The sequence below is a fragment of the Eleutherodactylus coqui genome, chromosome 6, assembly GCF_035609145.1.
Source record: "Eleutherodactylus coqui strain aEleCoq1 chromosome 6, aEleCoq1.hap1, whole genome shotgun sequence".
Taxonomy (NCBI): Eukaryota; Metazoa; Chordata; class Amphibia; order Anura; family Eleutherodactylidae; genus Eleutherodactylus; species Eleutherodactylus coqui.
The window spans coordinates 68,157,122-68,182,330 of NC_089842.1; the positions used below are offsets into that span (position 1 = coordinate 68,157,122).

At 47.7% G+C, this 25,209-nt stretch overlaps 1 protein-coding gene across 2 annotated transcripts in view; it reads left to right on the plus strand.

Moving 5' to 3' along the window:
• The first annotated feature begins 819 nt into the window (after positions 1 to 819).
• The window catches only part of LOC136631331 (indolethylamine N-methyltransferase-like), a 55,487-nt gene continuing 31,097 nt past the window's right edge, over positions 820 to 25,209 (plus strand). The window contains exon 1 of one of the 2 annotated variants that reach the window (XM_066605591.1): positions 820 to 1,035. The gene's annotated coding sequence lies outside the window, so the exon portion shown is untranslated. Of the gene's footprint in view, positions 1,036 to 13,075; positions 13,292 to 25,209 lie in introns of those variants that run through there. The other variant, XM_066605590.1, reaches the window with a different exon arrangement.

Genomic DNA, 25,209 nt, shown 5'->3' on the forward strand with positions numbered 1-25,209 from the left:
AGGAATTTCATACCTGGCCTCTTTCCAGCCTCAAATGCTCTTTCCAGGTCATTCTTTGTTAAGGACAGACAGGCGAACTATTTACTACGAACATACCGTAGTAGAATGTACAGTTTAGAACACTCTGATTATATTTGTGCCCTTCGGGTTTAAGTAGCTCCTGAAACGTTTTTAGTGCATTGGTGAAGTCTTCCGCGTCTCTACATGGAGCTTCTAAGCAGAGACAGCTAATCAGACAGTCAGCTTCTGGCATGGGCACAGGGTCATATGGCTTCTTCACAAATACATCACACTTCAAAACTTTGGTTACTTTTCTTCTGAGTGTTTCTTCTTTTTTACACTGTTGCTAAAGAATTTACACATACAGTATACTTTGATTCCTTTTATCTCTTTTTTCACTGTTGCTAAAGAGTTTAGACATACAGTATACTGTGATTACTTTTATAATTATTACCTAATTATCTACAGAAAAATGCTCAACAAAATAAGATCTTATCTTGTAAATTCCAAAGCTATATTTTTACATTACTATTCTCAGGTTCTGATATCTAGATGAGTGCACTTATCAGTGCCATAGTAAAACTGGTATGTTGGCATGTTTAGAAGCTTATATTTTGCTGTAATTTAGGGAATTGTCCACTAGTTACCATTCTGTTTATTAGAAGGGTCCACTGAACATTAACTCATCACTGTGTGTCTTGGCCAGGGACTCATAATGATCAGCTGTAATCTGTAGGAGAACTAGGTATATACACGCCCAGACATTTTTAGTAAAAAGTGTCCACCTATAGTCAAGAAGGAGCAAACTGTGCTATACAGCATTAGCAGTATGGGTGTAAGCTTCTTGACAGGATAAACATTTCTTTGGATAAAGGCCAAGATCAACTGGAAAGACCTTTGCGTTCTCGTTCTGCTCAACAACATTGATGTACTACAGAGCTGTCGGAGCCTTCGTTACTGGTGACCTGGTATGAACTTTTGAGTAACCCACTATACAGGAAAAAAGAGGACTTAGATTGAAACTCTGGTTACAAGGTAAGGTTTTTAAAAGGCCAGTTATATGGGTGCTGGACTTTTTATGTAATACCACTAACATGGATCATCTGTAATAGCCTACCGGTACACGCTTGTGAGCCACCCCAAAACAGGACTAATACTGCTTATCTGTTTTCTTTTTACGGCTTATTTACGTTTGTTACTGAAAGCATACATGTCTGTTCCCAAATAGAGATGAGCAAACGTACTCGTAATGAGTACTTACGCACCCGAGTACCGCCATTTTCGAGGGCTTCAGTTCTCGGGCGTAAAGATTCGGGGGGCGCCGGGGGGCGGGGAGAGGCGCGGCGGTGCGGGGGGGAGCAGCGGGGAACAGGGGGGAGCCCTCTCTCTCTCCCTCTCCCCCCCCACTCCCCACTGCTACCCCCCGTGCCGCCACGGCGCCCCCCATATTTTTACGCGCGAGTACTGCTGTACTCGAAAATGGCGGTGCTCGGGTGCGTAAGTACTCGTAACGAGTACGTTCGCTCATCTCTATTCCCAAACCCTATGTGAGTTATTCCCTGAGCCTCCAATCTACAGACACTGTCTCAGATCATGGGGGAAACCCCAAGTCAGATACCATGACCCCTCAGAGCAGCTTCACTTTGAAAAGCAACAAACCAAGAAGCTCAAAAAGGCTTTTCTATTTCAGCAACTTGCTGCATACAACGTCTTAACAGCATATGGCTTCATTGTACTTTATTATAATTTCAAACAATATTAGAGTTTAGGTTTTTCATTTCCATAATGTGCCTGTTACCTTCCAGTTCACATAAAAACTTGACAACGTGTCTCCAATCTAAGGCATCTGGGTCCTTTCTTAGTCACGCAGAGAGCAGATGACAAATTGTGGGTCCAAAGTCACTTTAGTATGTCTCCTTTCTCCCCTCCTTAGGAATAGAACAAGTACAAGTTTAAAGGGGTTGTCCCGCGAAAGCAAGTGGGGTTATACACTTCTGTATGGCCATATTAATGCACTTTGTAATGTACATTGTGCATTAATTATGAGCCATACAGAAGTTATTCACTTACCTGTTCCGTTGCTAGCGTCCTCGTCTCCATGGTGCCGTCTAATTTCAGCGTCTAATCGCCCCATTAGATGCGCTTGCGCAGTCCGGTCTTCTCCCTGGTGAATGGGGCTGCTCGTGCCAGAGAGCTTGTCCTCGTAGCTCCGCCCCGTCACGTGTGCCGATTCCAGCCAATCAGGAGGCTGGAATCGGCAATGGACCGCACAGACCCCACGGTGCACCATGGGAGAACACCCGCGGTGCATCGTGGGTGAAGATCCCGGCGGCCATCTTACTAAGGTAAGGAAGAAGTCGCCGCAGCGCGGGGATTCGGGTAACTACTAAACGTTTGTTTTTTTTAACACATGCATTGGGTTTGTCTCGCGCCGAACGGGGGGCCTATTGAATTTTTTAAAAAAAACCCGTTTCGGCGCGGGACAACCCCTTTAAGATTACCAGCAGCAATGCAAGCAGCTGCACCACTCAGTATATTATTCCTTGACATTGCTTCTGATCTTCCCCAACTAATCTCAGATTTTGCCGTCTTGTTCTAGTGTCTATCTTCCTAATAAACTTTTCACCTGAACCTTAATAAGAAATTCAATTTATATAAAAGTTTACATCATGTCCCCCTTTTCCCTTCTTCCTCCTGTAACATATAGAATGATTTCCATCATGTCCCCTCTTTCACTTCTTTTCTCCAATATATGCAAATTAAGTCATTTAAGTATTTTCTGATAAGTTTTATACTTAAGACCTTACACCATTTTTTAACCCATTCTTGGACTCGTTCTATTTTATCAATGTCTTTCTGTAAGTGAGGACTCCAGAACTGGGCACAGTATTCTAGATGTAGTCTCACCAGAACTCTATACAGTGGGATCACAATTTCTCTCATTTTATTAAAGATATAAATCAAAACTATTATCTACTGTTCAACTTATTACTAAGTGATCTTTTTTTTCTCTTCCCTGAGAACTCCTGTAATTTCAAAGCAATTCTCAGAAACAGCTGAATTTGGCAGGGAAAGATTCTTCTTGCTGCAGGTAAAATATAGTATTATATCACATGGTGGCCATTTACATGGACAGCCTGGAGTCCTACAGAGAGAGAGAGGTCTGATGCTTATAATATTGATAGGATGGTCCTGATGGAACAATCTATTTAACTGATAACAACATATCATTCACATTATTCAAACAAATTACACATACAAGGATTATGCAAGGCTTATATCCAGCAATTTAAATTCCTTACCAGAGTCAGACCAGCCACTTCCAATTGCATTCCAACAAGAGGTCAAGTGGTATTATGGCCTCCACTGTTGGTGACATCATAGTAGACCAATGGGTTGTCACCTCATTACAATAATTAGGCAACGCCCTCTTTATATCACTGCATCCTAGTCATAGAAAGAGGGCCTTGCGTAATTACCTGTCTCTATTTATTAACCCCTTAGTGACCGCCGATACCCCTTTTGACGGACTCACTAGATGGGCCTTATTCCAGATGGCCGTCAATTGACGGCCTCGCTGTCGAATAAAGCCCCTGGGTCTGTGCGGGTGACAGCTCCCTGCTATCAGCTGCCGGAGGTAGCCGAAAGCCTGGAGCTGTCATCAGGGCTTGCAATGTGCGACCCCCAGTCATGCAATCGCCGTTATCCGATGGATAACAGTGATCGCATAAAAGTGAATAAAAAGTAAAATAAAGCTATCGTTTCAGCTCCCTTCATAGATCGGATCCATGAGGGGAGTTGAATGTACTCACCCCCATCCTCTGCGATGTCCTGTGGCGTTCTGGTCATTTCCGGACCTGATGCCGTCTTCTGCGCACGCCAAATGAGAAAAGATGAAACTTCTTACTAGAGGCCTCCACATTTAAACCCTGACGCAATCCTCCTTCCCTCTTTCCCTGGCTTCTGTGCATGCACTCTTCGGCAAAATGCTGGACACATACGCAAAATGTAAAAACTCCCTGGAGCAGTGATCGGTGGCCTCATTGAGTGGTCCCTGGTCATGTGATAAAAAGAAAGCGATCTACCTTGAGCCGGTCTAATGCGACCAGATAGGAATTGCGGATTCCGCATGCATTTGATCCGCGGTAATCCGCGGATCAATCAAATGCATTGAATTACACAATTCCGCTCACATTAGAAAGTTGGAATTACGTAATCCACTTGCAGAAAACAGAACGTAGCATGTTCTATTTTACCGCAGATATCCGCAACATAGAGCACGTTGTACTATATGGTCACCGATATACCTGCGGCCCATATGCAACTACTTTGTGTATGGGCTGCGAGTACCGGCATCATCGCTAAGCGACGGCACAGGAATAATAAACAAAACAAAGGTGTTATACAGATCGCTACTAGAGATGAGCGAACGTACTCGTCCGAGCTTGATGCTCGTTCGAGTATTAGGGTGTTCGAGATGCTCGTTACTCGAGACGATCACCACGCGATGTTCGAGTTACTTTCACTTTCATCTCTGAGACATTTGCGTGCTTTTCTGGCCAATAGAAAGACATGGAAGGCATTACAACTTCCTCCTGTGATGTTCCAGCCCTATACCACCCCCCTGCAGTGAGTGGCTGGGGAGATCAGGTGACACCTGAGTATATAAATCTGCCCCGCCCGCGGCTCGCCATAGATGCATTCTGACAGAGATCAGGGAAAGTGCTGCTGATGCTGCTGCTGCTATAGGGAGAGCGTTAGGAGTTATTTTAGGCTTGAAGAACCCCTTCTTAGGGCCACATCTGACCGTATGCAGTACTGTTGAGGCTGCTGTGAGCAGTGTTGCACAATTTTTTTTTTTTGTATATCGGGCGTGCAGAGCATTGCGTCCTCAGTCTGCAGTCATTGTACAGAGTATAGGGCCAGTACTGGTGAGGCAGGGAAAGAGATATACAGGCTATATAGGCAGTGGGCTTTTTCAAACAAATTGGGGAAAAATACTATATTTGGGCTGCCTGTGACCATCTTCAGTTTACTGCGTGTCTGCTGGGGGTAGTAGTCCTAATTAATAAGCAGCTAAGCGTTACAGCAGTCTTGCACAAAATTGTTTCCTGGCTCTGCTGTCTCCGTTACATCACCGCCGTCATCTCGCCAGAGGAAACAGTATACATGATATTATACGCTGCCTACAGTATCTGTCTGCTGTATCAGCTCAACATTTAAAAAAATAGAAGCAAAATACTTAAGACCTACTACTGACCTTTGGCCACTTGACTGCTTCTGTGCTGTGAATTCCACTAGCTCAGTCATACGCACCTACGTCTCAGTGCAGGCATGCGCTAAATTGTTTCCTGGCTCTGCTGTCGCCGTTACATCACCGCCGTCATCCCGCCAGAGGGAAACAGTATACATAATATTATACGCTGCCTACAGTATCTGTCTGCTGTATCAGCTCAGCATTTAAAAAAATAGAAGCAAAATACTTAAGGCCTACTACTGGCCTTTGGCCACTTGACTGCTTCTGCGCTGTGAATTCCACTAGCTCAGTCATCTGCACCTACGTCTCACTACAGGCGTGCGCAAAATTGTTTCCTGGCTCTGCTATGCGTTCCGTAAGGGAAGTCAGCCTCCAACCACAGGCCAATGAGCAGAACATTTAATTACAGCGTTCTGTTTCTGCTCTACTCGTAATACACCATGCTGAGGGGTAGGGGTAGGCCTAGAGGACGTGGGCGAGGACGCGTTGGCCCAAGTCAGGTTGTGGCCACAGGCCGAGCTCCTGATCCAGGTGTATCGCAGCTGACTGCTGCGGGATTAGGAGAGAGGCATGTTTCTGGCATCCCCAGATTCATCTCACAATTAATGGGTCCACGCGGTAGACCTTTATTAGAAAATGAGCAGTGTGAGCAGGTCCTGTCGTGGATGGCAGAAAGTGCATCCAGCAATCTATCGACCACCCAGAGTTCTACGCCGTCCACTGCTGCAAGTCTGAATCCTCTGGCTGCTGCTCCTCCGTCCTCCCAGCCTCCTCACTCCATTACAATGACACATTCTGATGAGCAGGCAGACTCCCAGGAACTGTTCTCGGGCCCCTGCCCAGATTGGGCAGCAATGGTTCCTCTCCCACCGGAGGAGTTTGTCGTGACCGATGCCCAACCTTTGGAAAGTTCCCGGGGTCCGGGGGATGAGGCTGGGGACTTCCAGCAACTGTCTCAAGAGCTTTCAGTGGGTAAGGAGGACGATGACGTTGAGACACAGTTGTCTATCACTCAGGTAGTAGTAATTGCAGTAAGTCCGAGGGAGGAGCGCACAGAGGATTCGGAGGAAAAGCAGCTGGATGATGAGGTGACTGACCCCACCTGGTTTGCTAAGCCTACTGAAGACAGGTCTTCAGAGGGGGAGGCAAGTGCATCAGCAGGGCAGGTTGGAAGAGGCAGTGCAGTGGCCAGGTGTAGAGGCAGGGCTAGACTGAATAATCCACCAACTGTTTCCTAAAGCGCCCCCTCGCACCATGCCACCCTGCAGAGTCCGAGGTGCTCAAAGGTGTGGCAGTTTTTCACTGAGAGTGCAGACGACCGACGAACTGTGGTGTGCAAGGTTTGTCGCGCCAAGATCAGCCGTGGAGCCACCACCACCAGCCTCACCACCACCAGCATGCGCAGACATATGATGGCCAAGCACCCCACAAGGTGGGACGAAGGCCGTTCACCGCCTCCGGTTTGCACCACTGCCTCTCCCCCTGTGCCCCAACCTGCCACTGAGATCCAACCCCCCTCTCAGGACACAGGCACTACCGTCTCCCGGCCTGCACCCACACCCTCACCTCCGCTGTCCTGGGCCCCATCCAGCAATGTCGCTGAGCGCACCATCCAGCTGTCGCTAGCGCAAGTGTTTGAGCACAAGCGCAAGTACGCAGCCACGCACCCGCACGCTCAAGCGTTAAACGTGCACATAGCCAAATTGATCAGCCTGGAAATGCTGCCGTATAGGCTTGTGGAAACGGAGGCTTTCAAAAACATGCTGGCGGCGGCAGCCCCGCGCTACTCGGTTCCCAGAGTAGCTACACGCATTCTGGCCACTACGGATTACTGGGTGTACACACTGCTCGACCCACGGTATAAGGAGAACCTTTCCACTCTCATACCCGAAGAGGAAAGCGGTTCGAGAGTGATGCTATACCACAGGACCCTGGCGGACAAACTGATGGTAAAATTCCCATCCGACAGCGCTAGTGGCAGAAGGCGCAGTTCCGAGGGCCAGGTAGCAGGGGAGGCGCGGAGATCAGGCAGCATGTACAGCACAGGCAGGGGAACACTCTCCAAGGCCTTTGCCAGCTTTATGACTCCCCAGCAAGACTATGTCACCTGGGGAGCCATACACATACTGGTTCCAGGAACAGATAGCAATAGGTGATATGCCGGTTTAGGGTGGTCTATCGGTCGTGCCGTGTTCGAGTGGGGCCTCCCAAAAAAAAGATTCTATTTGAAGATCTCCAATATCTGGGTGAACGAACCAATGCAACAGCTGTTGAGACAGGTCAAGAATACGGTTTAAAGTGTTTACCCTCCCTCCCCTTTCTTCCCGTTATAGTTTATATTGCTCATTCTCACTATTACTTGCACTGTACTCATATCCCTTTATATAGTGTATTTTTTTTTCTTTTCGTTTATAGTTCTCTCCCTCTCCCTTCCATATTTTTGTTACCCTGATTTAAAATTTTGTGTATTTTCTTTTAACTTTAAGAAAATTGTTATGAAAAATGCAAGTTGGGATAATTCATGTATCTGCGATGCAAAAATCTGCATAATTGTTGTTATACTCAATGAATGTCCTGAGTTGATTAATAAAAGCATGTTAAAAAAAAAAAAAAAAAAAAAAAAAAAAAAACTACTCCATGGCGACCAGAGATCGAGGAATGCTACCCTCGTATTGGATTCCCAAGCGGCTAGTACCTTAAACCTGTATATTTTTGATATCTTTGATATCTCTTTCCAGTGTAATATCGAGGGTGTTTGATTTGACTTCCATAAGGGTGAGATAAGAAGTTTTGTTGCTGAAATTAAGATGGCGGGAAGGCAATTTCTCGAGGGTGTAAACTGTTTCGAGGGTTTCCAGAGCAGCACTTCCTCACGGGAGAATGTATAAGAGGAACCACAGATTTTATTTATTTGATTTGTGGTATCTTGCCAGTAAGGTTTGATTTTTGGGCAGTGCTACCATATATGTAACAGATTTCCTCTATCAGAGTCACATCTCCAGCACTTGCCTGTCTGTGTGGGATTGAGTTTATAGAGGGGTCTTATACCATTGGCTAAGTGCTTACTTTTTATATGTGAAGTGACTACTGATCCAAAGGAGGAGCTGTCCGTTTTGATCTAATAATGTTCTTTCTAGATTGAGTGAGGGGGAGTCTAGTCCGTGATCGACTAAGTTAATCCACCTAGCTATATGGATCGCTTTGTAATATGCGAGTATGTTTGGGAGACTAAAACCTCCTTGTGGCTTCTTTTGTGTCAAATACGAAAATGCTAGCCGTGGTTTTCATTTATTCCAGAAAAATTTCCGGAAGACCTGATGTAAGCTAGAGAAGAAGTTGCCAGGGCTTTCTATTGGGACTGTTTGTAAAACGTACAAAATGTGCGGAAGGATATAAGTTGATATCAGGTTTTTCCTACCGAGCCATGACAAGAAAGGGGTGTTAATATTCTGTAACTGGTTTTGTACTTTTTGGAGAAGAGGGGGAAAGTTTGCCTTGTAAAGGAGAAAGAGATCTGAGGTTAAAGTGATGCCTAAGTATTTGATGCTAGATGCAGGCCATTTAAAGAGAAGTTCTTTTTTATATGTTTAATCATGTTGATTGAAGCTGAGCTGTTTAACCCCTTCCCGCTCCAGGACGTACCGTTACGTCCCGGGAGCCTGGTACTTCCTGCAAAAGGACGTACCGGTACGTCCTGGAGATAGCACGGGATCACATAAGATCCCGCGCTATCCCGCAGCGGGAGCCGGCTGTCAGTCACAGCCGGCGTCCCGCTCCAACAGCGGGGGGACATCGGAGATGCGCCCGCCGCTGTTAACCCCTTCCCTGCCGCGATCTAACTAGATCGCGGCAGGGAAAGAGTTCACAGAGGGATCGCGATCCCTGTGTGTCTCCGGCCGGAACTCGCGATGTTATCGCGAGAGCCCGGCCTGTCACCATGGCCACAGGACGCCAGACACTGGCGTCCTGTATTGCCTGTGCCTATAATCGCTGTACAAGCGATAAGGCATGGCAGAGCAGTAGCTCTGCCATGCCTTATGACAGCGATCATAGGCACAGTGATGTAAGTCCCTCAGAGGGACTCAAATAGTATAAAAAAAAGAAAAGAAAAGTGTAAAAAAAAGAAAAATGTAAAAAAAAAAATGTAAAAAAACCCCCTTTTTATGCTTTTTCTAATATTAGCATAAAAAAGGGAAAAAAAACTAAAACCCCACATATTGGATATTGACGCGTCCGTAACGACGTGTACAAAAAGTTGAACACACTTTTTAATTTGTCCGACAAAAAGCGTAAAAAAAAACGCTAAAAAACAGAGGCAAAATGCTAATTTTTAGCATTTTGCCTCACAAAAAGTGCAATAAAAGTGATCAAAAAAGCCGTACATTTCCCAAAATGGTACCAATAAAAACTACAGCTCGTCTCGCAAAAAATAAGCCCTTAAAGAGCTCCATACATAGAAAAATAAAAAAGTTACAGGACTTTGAATGCAGCTATAGAGAAAAAAAAAGATTTCCAAAAAAAAGGGGGTTTTATTGCAAAAAAGTGTAAAAACCTAAAAAAAATATAACAATTTTGGTATCGTTGTTACCATACCGACCCGCAGAAAAAATTTAGTGTGTCATTTATGCTGCATGATTAACGCTGTAAAAAAAAATAAAAAATCTATGGCAGAATTGATGCGTTTTCCCTGTTATCATTAAAAAAAATTTTTTTACGATATTGTCTATATACCCAAAAGTGGCACCGATAAAAACTACAGATCGCCACGCAAAAAACAAGCCCTTATACGGCCGTGTCCACGGAAAAATAAAAAAGTTATGGCTTTTGAAAAATGGAGATGGAAAAATACCAAAAAATCGCTTGGTCCTCAACGCCAAAATAGGCCGTGTCATTAAGGGGTTAAAGCCTCTGATTTCTCATAATTAACTTTAAAGTTTGAGATTTTGCCAAATTGCTCAAAAATGTCCAAGATTGCAGAAAAGGCCCTTTCCGGGTTGGTCATGAGCACAAGTAGGTCATCTGCAAAAGATTCCCAATTTTTAACTTCAAGATACTGGAATGTTGTCTAATTCGCTAAAGCAAAACCTCCATGACTAACACAAAGAAGGCAGGGGAGAGTGGCCAACCTTGCCTGGTCCCATTGGTGATGGTGAAAGGCCTTAACAGAGTTCCATTTACTTGAAGTCTAGCTGTAGGAGCTGAGTACATACTGAATATGGCCTCTATGAACTGGTTTGTGAAGCCAACTTTTGCAGTGTGACCTTCATAAAGCCCCAGCTCACTCTGTCGAAAGCCTTTTTGGCATCTGTTCCCAAGAGGACCAGTGGAATTTTGTTAACTTTGGCATGGTTGATAGCGTTAATAATATGGGATGTATTAGGTTTCCCCTCTCTTCCTGTTATAAATCCTACCTGGTCTGGGTGTATTAATTTAGGAAGCAAAGGTGAAATGCGTTGAGCTAATAGTTTGCCCAGATCTGAAGGTCTGTATTCAGTAAAGACATATATTTTTGCAGATTTCGCGGTAAATTGCGATTTTGTGCAATCGCGATTTTAACATTACAAGTCCCATAGACCTCTGCATAAGAAAAAATTCTGCGAATTTCGCAGTGAAAAAAAACTGTAGTGATAGTCACTAGAGATGAGCGAACGTGCTCGGCCACGCCCCTTTTTCGTCCGTACTCGGGCGAAAAAATTCGGGGGTCGCCGTGGCGGCGCGGGGGGTTGCAGCGGGGAGTGGGGGGGAGAGGGAGAGGTCTCCACCCTGTTCCCCGCTGCTACCCCCCGCGCCACCACGCCTCTCCCCGCCCCCCGGCGCACCCGAGTACTTTTCGCCCGAGTAGTGAAGTACTCGAAAATCGCGGTGCTTGATTGCGAACTCGGCCTTACCGAGTACGTTCACTTACCTCTAATAGTCACCCTTAGGCTTCATTCACATGGGTGCGACGATTTTCAGCCGGCGGTGTCATGGCCACAGCGCGGCTAAAACTTACGAGAACAAGAGGCAACTGTGACCAAGTCATGGCTGCATCTCTTGTTTATGCGCCCATTTAGATGGCCTGGGTCCTGCTAATATGCCAAGCCTGGGATACCTTCAGGCAGGATACCACCATTGCCATAGACTCCTATGGGAGCCTATGAGAGCTGCCGGAGAAGATAGTTTAGCAGTGTGACTGCTAAACTCCCACCTGCTTCCCTCCCCCTCTTCACCCCTTGCTGGCTGGCTGCAATGGGAGGGGGGATGGGCAGGAGCTAGTTTTCTAAACTCCGCCCCCTCTCCACCCCTTGCTGGGTGTCTGCAATGGGAGGGGTGGGACAGGGCAGGAGTTAAGCACACTAGCTCCCGTCCCATTGCAGACAGCCAGCAAGGGGCAGAGAGGGAGAGAGAAAGTAGAGGGAGTTTGGCAGTCACCTCTCTTCTCCAGCAGCTGTTATAAGCTACCATGGGAGTTTATGGCAGAGGCCGCCATATTATGGCTGAAGATAGTTCCATAATTATCTTTTCTGGCCGGTGTAAAAACGCCCGTCTGGAATGCGCTCCGCATGAGCTATCTTTGGCAGATGGACGTTTTTACACATCGGGAATACACCCATCTGAACTGATGCATTGGAAACCAATGCATCAGAAGGATATCGTGTATCAACAGGCCATGAAAACACGGCCGATGTATGCTCATGTGAAAGAGCCCTTAAGAAGCAAAGACATTCCTCCAGTCCTTTTAAATTTTGGGGGTAACTGGTCCTTTAAATCTCGCAACTTTCAGTAACACTCACTTTTCACCTGCAGTTTCTCCTCAGCCCTCTTTGCTCTTTACTTGCACCTGTTTACAGCCCCTTGCAGGGCATTCTGTGTACCACATAACCAAAATATATATATGTATGTATCCTGTATGGAGGTATATTAGCGGTTTAAATGGATCTTCACTCTGTAGTTTACAAGCATAGAGTAGTAACTATCCTGATCACTGACATTTATTTCTGGGCATTCGTTCCATGCTATCACTTTTCATTTAGGAATTTCATACCTGGCCTCTTTCCAGCCTCAAATGCTCTTTCCAGGTCATTCTTTGTTAAGGACAGACAGGCGAACTATTTACTACGAACATACCGTAGTAGAATGTACAGTTTAGAACACTCTGATTATATTTGTGCCCTTCGGGTTTAAGTAGCTCCTGAAACGTTTTTAGTGCATTGGTGAAGTCTTCCGCGTCTCTACATGGAGCTTCTAAGCAGAGACAGCTAATCAGACAGTCAGCTTCTGGCATGGGCACAGGGTCATATGGCTTCTTCACAAATACATCACACTTCAAAACTTTGGTTACTTTTCTTCTTTTTTACACTGTTGCTAAAGAATTTACACATAAAGTATACTTTGATTCCTTTTATCTCTTTTTTTCACTGTTGCTAAAGAGTTTAGACATACAGTATACTGTGATTACTTTTATACTTATTACCTAATTATCTACAGAAAAATGCTCAACAAAATAAGATCTTATCTTGTAAATTCCAAAGCTATATTTTTACATTACTATTCTCAGGTTCTGATATCTAGATGAGTGCACTTATCAGTGCCATAGTAAAACTGGTATGTTGGCATGTTTAGAAGCTAATATTTTGCTGTAATTTAGGGAATTGTCCACTAGTTACCATTCTGTTTATTAGAAGGGTCCACTGAACATTAACTCATCACTGTGTGTCTTGGCCAGGGACTCATAATGATCAGCTGTAATCTGTAGGAGAACTAGGTAAATACACACCCAGACTTTTTTAGTAAAAAGTGCCCACCTATAGTCAAGAAGGAGCAAACTGTGCTATACAGCATTAGCAGTATGGGTGTAAGCTTCTTGACAGGATAAACATTTTTTTGGATAAAGGCCAAGCTCAACTGGAAAGACCTTTGCGTTCTCGTTCTGTTCAACAACATTGATGTACTACAGAGCTGTCGGAGCCTTCGTTACTGGTGACCTGGTATGAACTTTTGAGTAACCCACTATACAGGAAAAAAGAGGACTCAGATTGAAACTCTGGTTACAAGGTAAGGTTTTTAAAAGGCCAGTTATATGGGTGCTGGACTTTTTATGTAATACCACTAACATGGATCATCTGTAATAGCCTACCAGTACACGCTTGTGAGCCACCCCAAGACAGGACTAATACTGCTTATCTGTTTTCTTTTTACGGCTTATTTAAGTTTGTTACTGAAAGCATACATGTCGGTTCCCAAACCCTATGTGAGTTATTCCCTGAGCCTCCAATCTACAGACACTGTCCCAGATCATGGGGGAAACCCCAAGTCAGATACCATGACCCCTCAGAGCAGCTTCACTTTGAATAGCAACAAACAAAGAAGCTCAAAAAGGCTTTTCTATTTCAGCAACTTGTTGCATACAACGTCTTAACAGCATATGGCTTCATTGTACTTTATTATAATTTCAAACAATTTTAGATTTTAGGTTTTTCATTTCCATAATGTTCCAATCTAAGGCATCTGGGTCCTTTCTTAGTCACGCAGAGAGCAGATGACAAATTGTGGGTCCAAAGTCACTTTAGTATGTCTCCTTTCTCCCCTCCTTAGGAATAGAACAAGTACAAGTTTAAGATTATCAGCAGCAATACAAGCAGCTGCACCACTCAGTATATTATTCCTTGACGTTGCTTCTGATCTTCCCCAACTAATCTCAGATTTTGCCGTCTTGTTCTAGTGTCTAGCTTCCAAATAAATAAACTTTTCACCAGAAACTTAATAAGAAATTCAATTTATATAAAAGTTTACATCATGTCCCCCTTTTCCCTTCTTCCTCCTGTAACATATAGAATGTTTTTTTTATCGTGTCCCCTCTTTCACTTCTTTTCTCCAATAAATGCAAATTAAGTCATTTAAGTATTTTTTGATAAGTTTTATACTTAAGACCTTACACCATTTTTAACCCATTCTTGGACTCGTTCTATTTTATCAATGTCTTTCTGTAAGTGAGGACTCCAGAACTGGGCACAGTATTCTAGATGCAGTCTCACCAGAACTCTATACAGTGGGATCACAATTTCTCTCATTTTATTAAAGATATAAATCAAAACTATTATCTACTGTTCAACTTATTACTAAGTGATCTCTTTTTTCTCTTCCCTGAGAACTCCTGTAATTTCAAAGCAATTCTGAGAAACAGCTGAATTTGGCAGGGAAAGATTCTTCTTGCTGCACGTAAAATATAGTATTATATCACATGGTGGCCATTTACATGGACAGCCTGGAGTCCTACAGAGAGAGAGAGAGGTCTGATGCTTATAATATTGATAGGATGGTCCTGATGGAACAATCTATTTAACTGATAACAACATATCATTCACATTATTCAAACAAATTACACATACAAGGATTATGCAAGGCTTATATCCAGCAATTTAAATTTCTTACCAGAGTCAGACCAGCCACTTCCAATTGCATTCCAACAAGAGGTCAAGTGGTATTATGGCCTCCACTGTTGGTGACATCATAGTAGACCAACGGGTTGTCACCTCATTACAATAATTAGGCAAGGCCCTCTTTATATCACTGCATCCTAGTCATAGAAAGAGGGCCTTGCGTAATTACCTGTCTCTATTTATTAACCCCTTAGTGACCGCCGATACCCCTTTTGACGGACTCACTAGATGGGCCTTATTCCAGATGGCCGTCAATTGACGGCCTCGCTGTCGAATAAAGCCCCTGGGTCTGTGCGGGTGACAGCTTCCTACTATCAGCTGCCGGAGGTAGCCGAAAGCCTGGAGCTGTCATCAGGGCTTACAATGTGCAACCCCCAGTCATGCAATCGCCGTTATCCGATGGATAACGGTGATCGCATAAAAGTGAATAAAAAGTAAAATAAAGTTATTGTTTCAGCTCCCCTCATAGATCGGATTCATGAGGGGAGTTGAATGTACTCACCCCCGTCCTCTGCGATGTCCTGTGGCGTTCTGATCATTTCAGGACCTGATGCCGTCTTCTGCGCACGCCAAATGAGAAAAGATGAAACTTCTTACTAGAGGCCTCCACATTTAAACCCTGACGCAATCCTCCTTCCCTCTTTCCCTGGCTTCTGTGCACGCACTCTTCGGCAAAATGCTGGACACATGCGCAAAATGTAAAAACTCCCTGGAGCAGTGATCGGTGGCCTCATTGAGTGGTCCCTGGTCATGTGATAAAAAGAAAGCGATCTACCTTGAGCCGGTCTCATGCGACCGGATAGGAATTGCGGATTCCGCATGCATTTGATCCGCGGTAATCCGCGGATCAATCAAATGCATTGAATTACACAATTCCGCTCACATTAGCAAGTTGGAATTACGTAATCCACTTGCAGAAAACAGAACGCAGCATGTTCTATTTTACCGCAGATATCCGCAACATAGAGCACGTTGTACTATATGGTCACGGATATACCTGCGGCCCATATGCAACTACTTTGTGTATGGGCTGCGAGTACCGGCATCATCGCTAAGCGACGGCACAGGAATAATAAACAAAACAAAGGTGTTATACAGATCGCTACTAGAGATGAGCGAGCGTACTCGTCCGAGCTTGATGCTCGTTCGAGTATTAGGGTATTCGAGATGCTCGTTACTCGAGACGAACCATGCGATGTTCGAGTTACTTTCACTTTCATCTTTGAGACATTTGCGCGCTTTTCTGGCCAATAGAAAGACATGGAAGGCATTACAACTTCCTCCTGTGATGTTCCAGCCCTATTCCACCCCCCTGCAGTGAGTGGCTGGGGAGATCAGATGACACCCGAGTATTTAAATCTGCCCCTCTCGCGGCTCGCCACAGATGCATTCTGACAGAGATCAGGGAAAGTGCTGCTGATGCTGCTGCTGCTATAGGGAGAGCGTTAGGAGTTATTTTAGGCTTGAAGAACCCCTTCTTAGGGCCACATCTGACCGTGTGCAGTACTGTTGAGGCTGCTGTGAGCAGTGTTGCACAATTTTTTTTTTGTATATCGGGCATGCAGAGCATTGCGTCCTCAGTCTGCAGTCATTGTACAGAGTATAGGGCCAGTACTGGTGAGGCAGGGAAAGATATATACAGGCTATATAGGCAGTGGGCTTTTTCAAACAAATTGGGGAAAAATACTATATTTGGGCTGCCTGCGACCGTCTTCAGTTTACTGCGTGTCTGCTGGGGGTAGTAGTTCTAATTAATAAGCAGCTAAGCGTTACAGCAGGCTTGCGCAAAATTGTTTTCTGGCTCTGCTGTCTCCGTTACATCACCGCTGTCATCCTACCAGAGGGAAACAGTATACATAATATTATACGCTGCATACAGTATCTGTCTGCTGTATCAGCTCAGCATTTAAAAAAATAGAAGCAAAATACTTAAGGCCCACTACTGGCCTTTGGCCACTTGACTGCTTTTGCGCTGTGAATTCCACTAGCTCAGTCATACGCACCTACGTCTCAGTGCAGGCGTGCGCAAAATTGTTTCCTGGCTCTGCTGTAGCCGTTACATCACCGCCGTCATCCCGCCAGAGGGAAACAGTATACATAATATTATATGCTGCCTACAGTATCTGTCTGCTGTATCAGCTTAGCATTTAAAAAAATAGAAGCAAAATACTTAAGGCCTACTACTGGCCATGCTGAGGGGTAGGGGTAGGCCTAGAGGACGTGGACGCGGGCGAGGACGCGGAGGCCCAAGTCAGGGTGTGGCCACAGGCCGAGCTCCTGATCCAGGTGTATCGCAGCCGACTGCTGCGGGATTAGGAGAGAGGCACGTTTCTGGCGTCCCCAGATTCATCTCACAATTAATGGGTCCACGCGGTAGACCTTTATTAGAAAATGAGCAGTGTGAGCAGGTCCTGTCGTGGATGGCAGAAAGTGCATCCAGCAATCTGTCGACCACCCAGAGTTCTACGCCGTCCACTGCTGCAAGTCTAAATCCTTTGGCTGCTGCTCCTCCGTCCTCCCAGCCTCCTCACTCCATTACAATGACACATTCTGAGGAGCAGGCAGACTCCCAGGAACTGTTCTCGGGCCCCTGCCCAGATTGGGCAGCAATGGTTCCTCTCCCACCGGAGGAGTTTGTCGTGACCGATACTCAACCTTTGGAAAGTTCCCGGGGTACGGGGGATGAGGCTGGGGACTTCCGGCAACTGTCTCAAGAGCTTTCAATGGGTGAGGAGGATGATGACGATGAGACACAGTTGTCTATCACTCAGGTAGTAGTAATTGCAGTAAGTCCGAGGGAGGAGCGCACAGAGGATTCGGAGGAAGAGCAGCTGGATGATTAGGTGACTGACCCCACCTGGTTTGCTAAGCCTACTGAGGACAGGTCTTCAAAGGGGGAGGCAAGTGCATCAGCAGGGCAGGTTGGAAGAGGCAGTGCAGTGGCCAGGGGTAGAGGCAGGGCTAGACCGAATAATCCACTAACTGTTTCCCAAAGCGCCCCCTCGCGCCATGCCACCCTGCAGAGGCCAAGGTGCTTAAAGGTGTGGCAGTTTTTCACAGAGTGCAGACGACCGACGAACTGTGGTGTGCAAGGTTTGTCGCGCCAAGATCAGCCGTGGAGCCACCACCACCAGCCTCACCACAACCAGCATGCGCAGACATATGATGGCCAAGCACCCCACAAGGTGGGACGAAGGCCATTCACTGCCTCCGGTTTGCACCACTGCCTCTCCCCCTGTGCCCCAACCTGCCACTGAGATCCAACCCCCCTCTCAGGACACAGGCACTACCGTCTCCCGGCCTGCTCCCACACCCTCACTTCCGCTGTCCTGGGCCCCATCCAGCAATGTCTCTCAGCACACCGTCCAGCTGTCGCTAGCGCAAGTGTTTGAGCGCAAGCGCAAGTACGCAGGCACGCACCCGCACGCTCAAGAGTTAAACGTGCACATAGCCAAATTGATCAGCCTGGAGATGCTGCCGTATAGGCTTGTGGAAACGGAGGCTTTCAAACACATGATGGCGGTGGCGGCCCCACACTACTCGGTTCACAGTCGCCACTATTTTTCCCGATGTGCCGTCCCAGCTCTGCACAACCACGTCTCCCGCAACATTGTACTCGCCCTCACTAACGCGGTTACTGCCAAGGTCCACTTAACAACGGACACGTGGACAACCACAGGCGGGCAGGGCCACTATATCTCCCTGACGGCACATTGGGTGAAATTAGTGGAGGCTGGGACCGAGTCAGAGCCTGGGACCGCTCACGTCCTACCCACCCCCAGAATTGCGGGCCCCAGCTCGGTGCTGGTATCTGCGGCGGTGTATGCTTTCTCCACTAAACCACCCTCCTCCTCCTCCTACGCAACCTCTGTCTCGCAATCAAGATGTGTCAGCAGCAGCACGTCGCCAGCAGTCGGTGTCGTGCGGCGTGGCAGCACAGCGGTGGGCAAGCGTCAGCAGGTCGTGCTGAAACTACTCAGCTTAGGAGAGAAGAGGCACACGGCCCACGAACTGCTGCAGGGTCTGACAGAGCAGACCGACCGCTGGCTTTCGCCGCTGAGCCTCCAACCGGGCATGGTCATGTGTGACAACGGCCGTAACCTGGTGGCGGCTCTGCAGCTCGGCAGCCTCACGCACGTGCCATGCCTGGCCCAGGTCTTTAATTTGGTGGTTGAGCTTTTTTTGAAAAGCTACCCACGCTTGTCATACCTGCTCGGAAAGGTGCGCCGGCTCAGCGCACATTTCCGCAAGTTCAACACGGACGCTGCCTCCCTGCATACCCTGCAACATCGGTTTAATCTGCCAGTGCACTGACTACTGTGCGACGTGCCCACACGGTGGAACTCTACGCTCCACATGTTGGCCAGGCTCTATGAGCAGCGTAGAGCTATAGTGGAATACCAACTCCAACATGGGCGGCATAGTGGGAGTCAGCCTCCTCAATTCTTTACTTTGAGCAGTCTACCCAGATGGTGAGCGGCGATGCTGCAATCATTAGCGTTACCATTCCTCTGCTATGCCTCTTGAGAAGTTCCCTGCAAAGCATAAAGGCAGACGCTTTGCGCTCGGAAACGGAGGCGGGGGAAGACAGTATGTCGCTGGATTGTCAGAGCACCCTCATGTCTATATCTCAGCGCGTTGAGGAGAAGGAGGAGGGGGAGGAGCATGAGGAGGAGGGGGAAGAGACAGCTTGGCCCACTGCTGAGGGTACCCATGCTGCTTGCCTGTCATCCTTTCAGCGTGTATGGCCTGAGGAGGAGGACCCTGAAAGTGATCTTCCTAGTGAGGACAGCCATGTGTTGCGTACAGGTACCCTGGCACACATGGCGGACTTCATGTTAGGATGCCTTTCTCGTGACCCTCGCGTTACACGCATTCTGGCCACTACGGATTACTGGGTGTACACACTGCTCAACCCACGGTATAAGGAGAACCTTTCCACTCTCATACCCGAAGAGGAAAGGGGTTCGAGAGTGATGCTATACCACAGGACCCTGGCGGACAAACTGATGGTAAAATTCCCATCCGACAGCGCTAGTGGCAGAAGACGCAGTTCCGAGGGCCAGGTAGCAGGGGAGGCGCGAAGATCAGGCAGCATTTACAGCACAGGCAGGGGAACGCTCTCCAAGGCCTTTGACAGCTTTATGCCTCCCCAGCAAGACTGTGTCACCGCTCCCCAGTCAAGGCTGAGTCGGCCGGAGCACTGTAAAAGGATGGTGAGGGAGTACGTAGCCGATCGCACGACCGTCCTCCGTTACGCCTCTGCCCCCTACAACTACTGGGTGTCGAAGCTGGACACGTGGCCTGAACTCGCGCTGTATGCCTTGGAGGTGCTTGCTTGTCCTGTGGCTAGCGTCTTGTCAGAGAGGGTGTTTAGTGCGGCTGGGGGAATCATCACGGATAAGCGTACCCGCCTGTCAACCGACAGTGCCGACAGGCTTACAATCATAAAGATGAGCAAAGCCTGGATTTCCCCAGACTTCTCTTCTCCACCAGCGGACAGCAGCGATACCTAAACAATACGTAGGCTGCACCCGCGGATGGAAGCATCGTTCTCTATCACCATCAAAAACTGGGACCTTTTAGCTTCATCAATCTGTGTATTATATTCATCCTCCTCCTCCTGCTCCTCCTCCTGAAACCTCATATAATCACGGCAAACGGGCAATTTTTCTGAGGCCCACAAGGCTCAGTCATATAACTTTTGTAAACAATGTTTATACGTTTCAATTCTCAATTCAATAAAGCGTTGAAACTTGCACCTGAGCCAATTTTTATTTTAACTGGGCCACCTACAGGCCTAGTTACAACTTAAGCCACATTAACCAAAGCGATTAATGGGTTTCACCTGCCCTCTTGGCTGGGCATGGGCAATTTTTCTGAAGTACATTTGTACTGTTGGTACACCAATATTTGTGGGCCCTCGCCTACATTGTAATCCTAGTAATTTTTAGCCCACCTGCATTAAAGCTGACGTTACCTCAGCTGTACTGGGCACTACAATGGGATATATTTATGTACCGCCGGTGGGTTTCAGGGAGCCACCCATGCTGTCGGTCCACACGGAGTTGTAACTGCATGTGTCCACTTCTAAAGAACCCCAGTCTGACTGGGGCATGCAGTGTGGGCCGAAGCCCACCTGCATTAAACCTGACGTTACCTCAGCTGTGATGGGCAATGCAATGGGATTTATTTATGTACAGGTGGTGGGTTCCAGGGAGCCACCCATGCTGTGGGTGCACACGGAATTCCTATTGCGGAGTTGTACCTGCCTGTGACTATTTATAAAAAACCCCGGTCTGACTGGGGCATGCAGACACCTTGACAGAATGAATATCGTGTGGCACATGGGTTCCCCATTGCTATGCCCACGTGTGCAGCTCCTGATGGAGGTGGCACAGGATTGGATTTCTCATTGCTTCTGTACAGCATTATGGGCTATCGCCCCGCCCCTTTTAAAGAGGGTCGCTGCCTTGCCGTGCCAACGCTCTGCAGTGTGTGCCTGCGGTTCCTCCCCATGGCAGATGCGCTTATAAATAGACATGAGGGTGGTGTGGCATGAGGGCAGCTGAAGGCTGCGCAGGGACACTTTGGTGTGCGCTGGGGACACTGGGTCGTGCGGGGGGGGGGGGGGGCGCGTTGGGCAGCATGTAACCCAGGAGAAGTGGCAGCGGAGTGTCATGCAGGCAGTGATTGTGCTTTGTTGGAGGTAGTGTGGTGCTTATCTAAGGTATGCATTGCTAATGAGGGCTTTTCAGAAGTAAAAATTGTTGGGAGGAGGGGGGGCACTCTTGCCGCTATTGTGGCTTAATAGTGGGACCTGGGAACTTGAGATGCAGCCCAACATGTAGCCCCTCGCCTGCCCTATCCATTGCTGTGTCGTTCCCATCACTTTCTTGAATTGCCCAGATTTTCACAAATGGAAACCTTAGCGAGCATCGCCGATATACAAAAATGCTCGAGGCGCCTATTGACTTCAATGGGGTTCGTTACTCGAAACGAACCTTCAAGCATCGCGCAAATTTTTTCTCGAGTAACGAGCACCCGAGCATTTTGGTGCTCGCTCATCTCTAGTTGTTACTTAACCCCTGACCGATCTTACCAAGAAGGGTGCCGACTTAGTAAGATGGTCACCAGAGGCCCTAGAGGCTTTTAGTCATCTTAAAAGGGTGTTTACTGCTGCCCCAGTGCTAGTACAGCCTGACGCGCGGCAACCGTTCTTCATTGAGGTTGATGCGTCTGAGGTGGGGGCAGGGGCTGTATTGTCTCAGGAAGTCAGCGTAGATCTGTGTATAGTCCTTGTGCGTTCTTCTTGCAGAAGTTCAGTTCGGCGGAACGTAACTACGACGTTGGTAATCATGAGTTATTGGCGATTAAGTGGTCTCTAGAGACTCACAGCTAGTCAGGCCAGGTGGGGGTTGTTTTTCACTAGGTTTAAGCTCGTTATTCCATATATTCCAGGGCAGAAGAACGTGAAGGCAGATGCCCTCTCACAGAGAATATCTTGGCACCTGGGGTGGTGGTGGCAGCTGTAGAATCTGATCTCGTTCCTCATCTACAAAATTGTCAGCAGGATGCTCCCTCGGGGGTGCCGGAGGGCAGATAGTTTGTACCAGAGACCTTGCGTCTCAGAGTCATTGAAGAGTCTTACTCATCTGTTCTCGCAGGCCATCCAGGGGTTGAGGGGACTCTGGATCTTCGTACTAGACACTACTGGTGGCCAGGCATGTCTCGGGAGATCCGCGACTTTGTTAAGGGATGCTCTGTCTGTGCACACAGTAAAAGTCGGCGGCGCCATCCAGAGGGGCCTCTGAGACCGTTACCGGTACCTTCTTGTCCGTGGCCGCATGTATTGGTCTCAGAAGTTCACCACTATTCTAGTTGTTGTAGACCGTTTCTCAAAAATGGCACCTTTTGTGGAGTTAAAGAAGCTACCTTCTGCGATGGAATTTTCCAAGATTTTTGTAAAAGAAATCATTTGTCTATACGGGGTTCCCAAGAACATCGTATCTGATTGTGGTGTTCAGTTCGTTGCGCAATTTTGGTGAGCCTTCTGTAGAAACCTGGGAACGTTGCTTTCCTTCTTGTCAGTATTCCACCCACAAACTAATGGTCAGACTGAGCGGAAGAACCAGGATTTAGTGCAATATTTACAGTTGTTTGCTATCGAAAAGGTTCATTAGCGGGCAGAATTCCTGCCGTTAGCATAGTTTGCGCTAAACAACCGTACTTGTTCTTCCACTGGGGTATATCCATTCATTTGTGTATATGGCCAGCATCCTTGCTTCCTTACAGCTATTTCTACTCCGTCTGCCTGTCCTGCAGCTGATGTCGCCACAGATGCGCTACAGGGGGTATGGAAAGAAGTACAGAAGAACCTTGAAGCAACGGGTGCTCGTATGCAGTTGCGTAGTGGGAGGAGTCTGTCAGTATCTGTACCTTACAGGGTGGGACAGAAGGTATATTTGTCTTCTAAAAATCTCAAATTGAAGGTTCCGTCTTTGAAACTGGCGCAGCGTTACGTGGGTCCCTTTGTCATCATGCAGGTAGTAAATCTGCTTGCTTATGAACTTGATTTGCCAGCTACATGGAGGGTTCATAGGGTTTTTCATAAGTCACTATTGAAACCTTTTGTCCCTTCAGTATCAGTGCAAGACAATGGTTTAATTTTTTCTGTCACAGCATAGAGCCTCTGGTATCTACAAGTCTCCGTGTGTGGTGAATTAACCCCAGTTCTCAGCGCTAAAAAGTAGGTTAATTTATTTGGGCCCAGTTCTATCCTTTATTTGTCATGCTGAAGAGTAGGCGCAAGGGCCGACGTCCTGGGTGTGGTGAATCAGAGCCTGCTACTGAGGGATTAGGAGAGCACCGCACCTCTCCACTCCCCAGCTTTATATCACAATTTGCAGGTCCGCGTGGTAGACCTTTAATACAAGAAGAGCAGTGTGAGCAGGTCCTGTCGTGGATCATGGATAATGCATCCAGCAATGTATCGAACCCCAAGTCTTCCACGCAGTCCACTACTACCGGGCTAGGGACTGCACCTCTGAATCCACTGGCTGCTCCTCCTTCCTCTCAGCCTCCTCACTCCAGGCAAATGACAGATTCTGAGCAGGCAGACTCCCAGGAACTGTTCTCGGGTCCCCGCCCAGAGTCAGAAAAAACGGTTCCTCACCCACCTGAGGAGTTTGTCGTGACCGATGCCCAACCTTTGGAAATTTCCCAGAGTCCGAGTGATGAGGCTGGGGACTTCAGGGCTCTGTCTCAAGAGCTTTCTGTGGATGAGGATGATGAGACACAGTTGTCTCTCAGTGAGGTCATTGTAAGGGCAGGAAGTCCGAGGGAGGAGCGCACAGAGGATTCAGAGGAAAAGCTCCTGGACGATGAGGTGACTGACCCCACCTGGCTTGCTAAGCCTACTGAGGACAGGGCTTCAGAGGGGGAGGCAAGTGCAGCAGCAGGACAGGTTGGAAGAGGCAGTGGGGTGGCCAGAGGGAGAGGCAGGGCCAGAGCAAATAATCCCCCAACCGTTTCCTACAGGACACCCTCGTGGCAAGCCTCTGTGCAGAGGGCTAGGTGTCCAAAGGTGTGGATGTTTTTTAGTGAGAGCGTGGACGACCAACGAACAGTGGTGTGCAGCCTGTGCCGCACCAAGATCAGCCAGGGAGCCACCATTACCAGCCTCACTACCACCAGCATGCGCAGGCATATGATGGCCAAGCATCCCATGATGTGGGACGAAGGCCATTCACCGCCTCCGGGTCACACAACTGCCTCTTCCCCTGTGCCACAACCTGCCACACAGATCCAATCCCCCTGCCAGGATGCAGGCACGAGCGCCTCCTGGCCTGCACCCACACCCTCACCTCCACAGTTGTCCATGGCCTTCAGCAATGTCTCCCAGCGCAACGTTCAGCTGTCGATAACACAAGTGTTGGAGCGAAAGCGGAAATACGGCGTCACCTACCCGCATGCACAATCTTTAAATGAGCACATTGCCAAATTAATCAGCCTGGAGATTCTGCCGTACAGGCTTGTGGAAGTGGAGGCTTTCAAAAACATGATGGCAGCGGCGGTCCCGCGCTACTCGGTCCCCAGTCGCCATTATTTTTCTCGATGCGCCGTCCCCGCCCTACACCAGCATGTCTCCCGCAAAATAAACGGTGCCCTCTCCAACGTGGGTCCTGGGAAGGTCCACTTAATGACGGACACGTGGACAAGTGCTGGTGGGCAGGGACACTACATCTCCCTGACGGCACATTGGTGAACTTGGTGGAGGCTGGGACCGAGTCTGAGCCTGGGATTGCTCACGTGCTACCCACACCGAGGATAGCGTATTATGCCATTTCCTCCAAAACCCCCCTTCTCCTCCTACACCACCTCAACCTCTCAATTAAGAAGTTTGAGCACGTTGCCAGAAGAGCGGGGGAAAGCGTCAGCAAGCCATGCTGAAACTAATCAGCTTAGGTGATAACAGGCACACCGCCCCACAGCTGTTACAGGGTTTGACCAAGCAGACCGACCTCTGGCTTT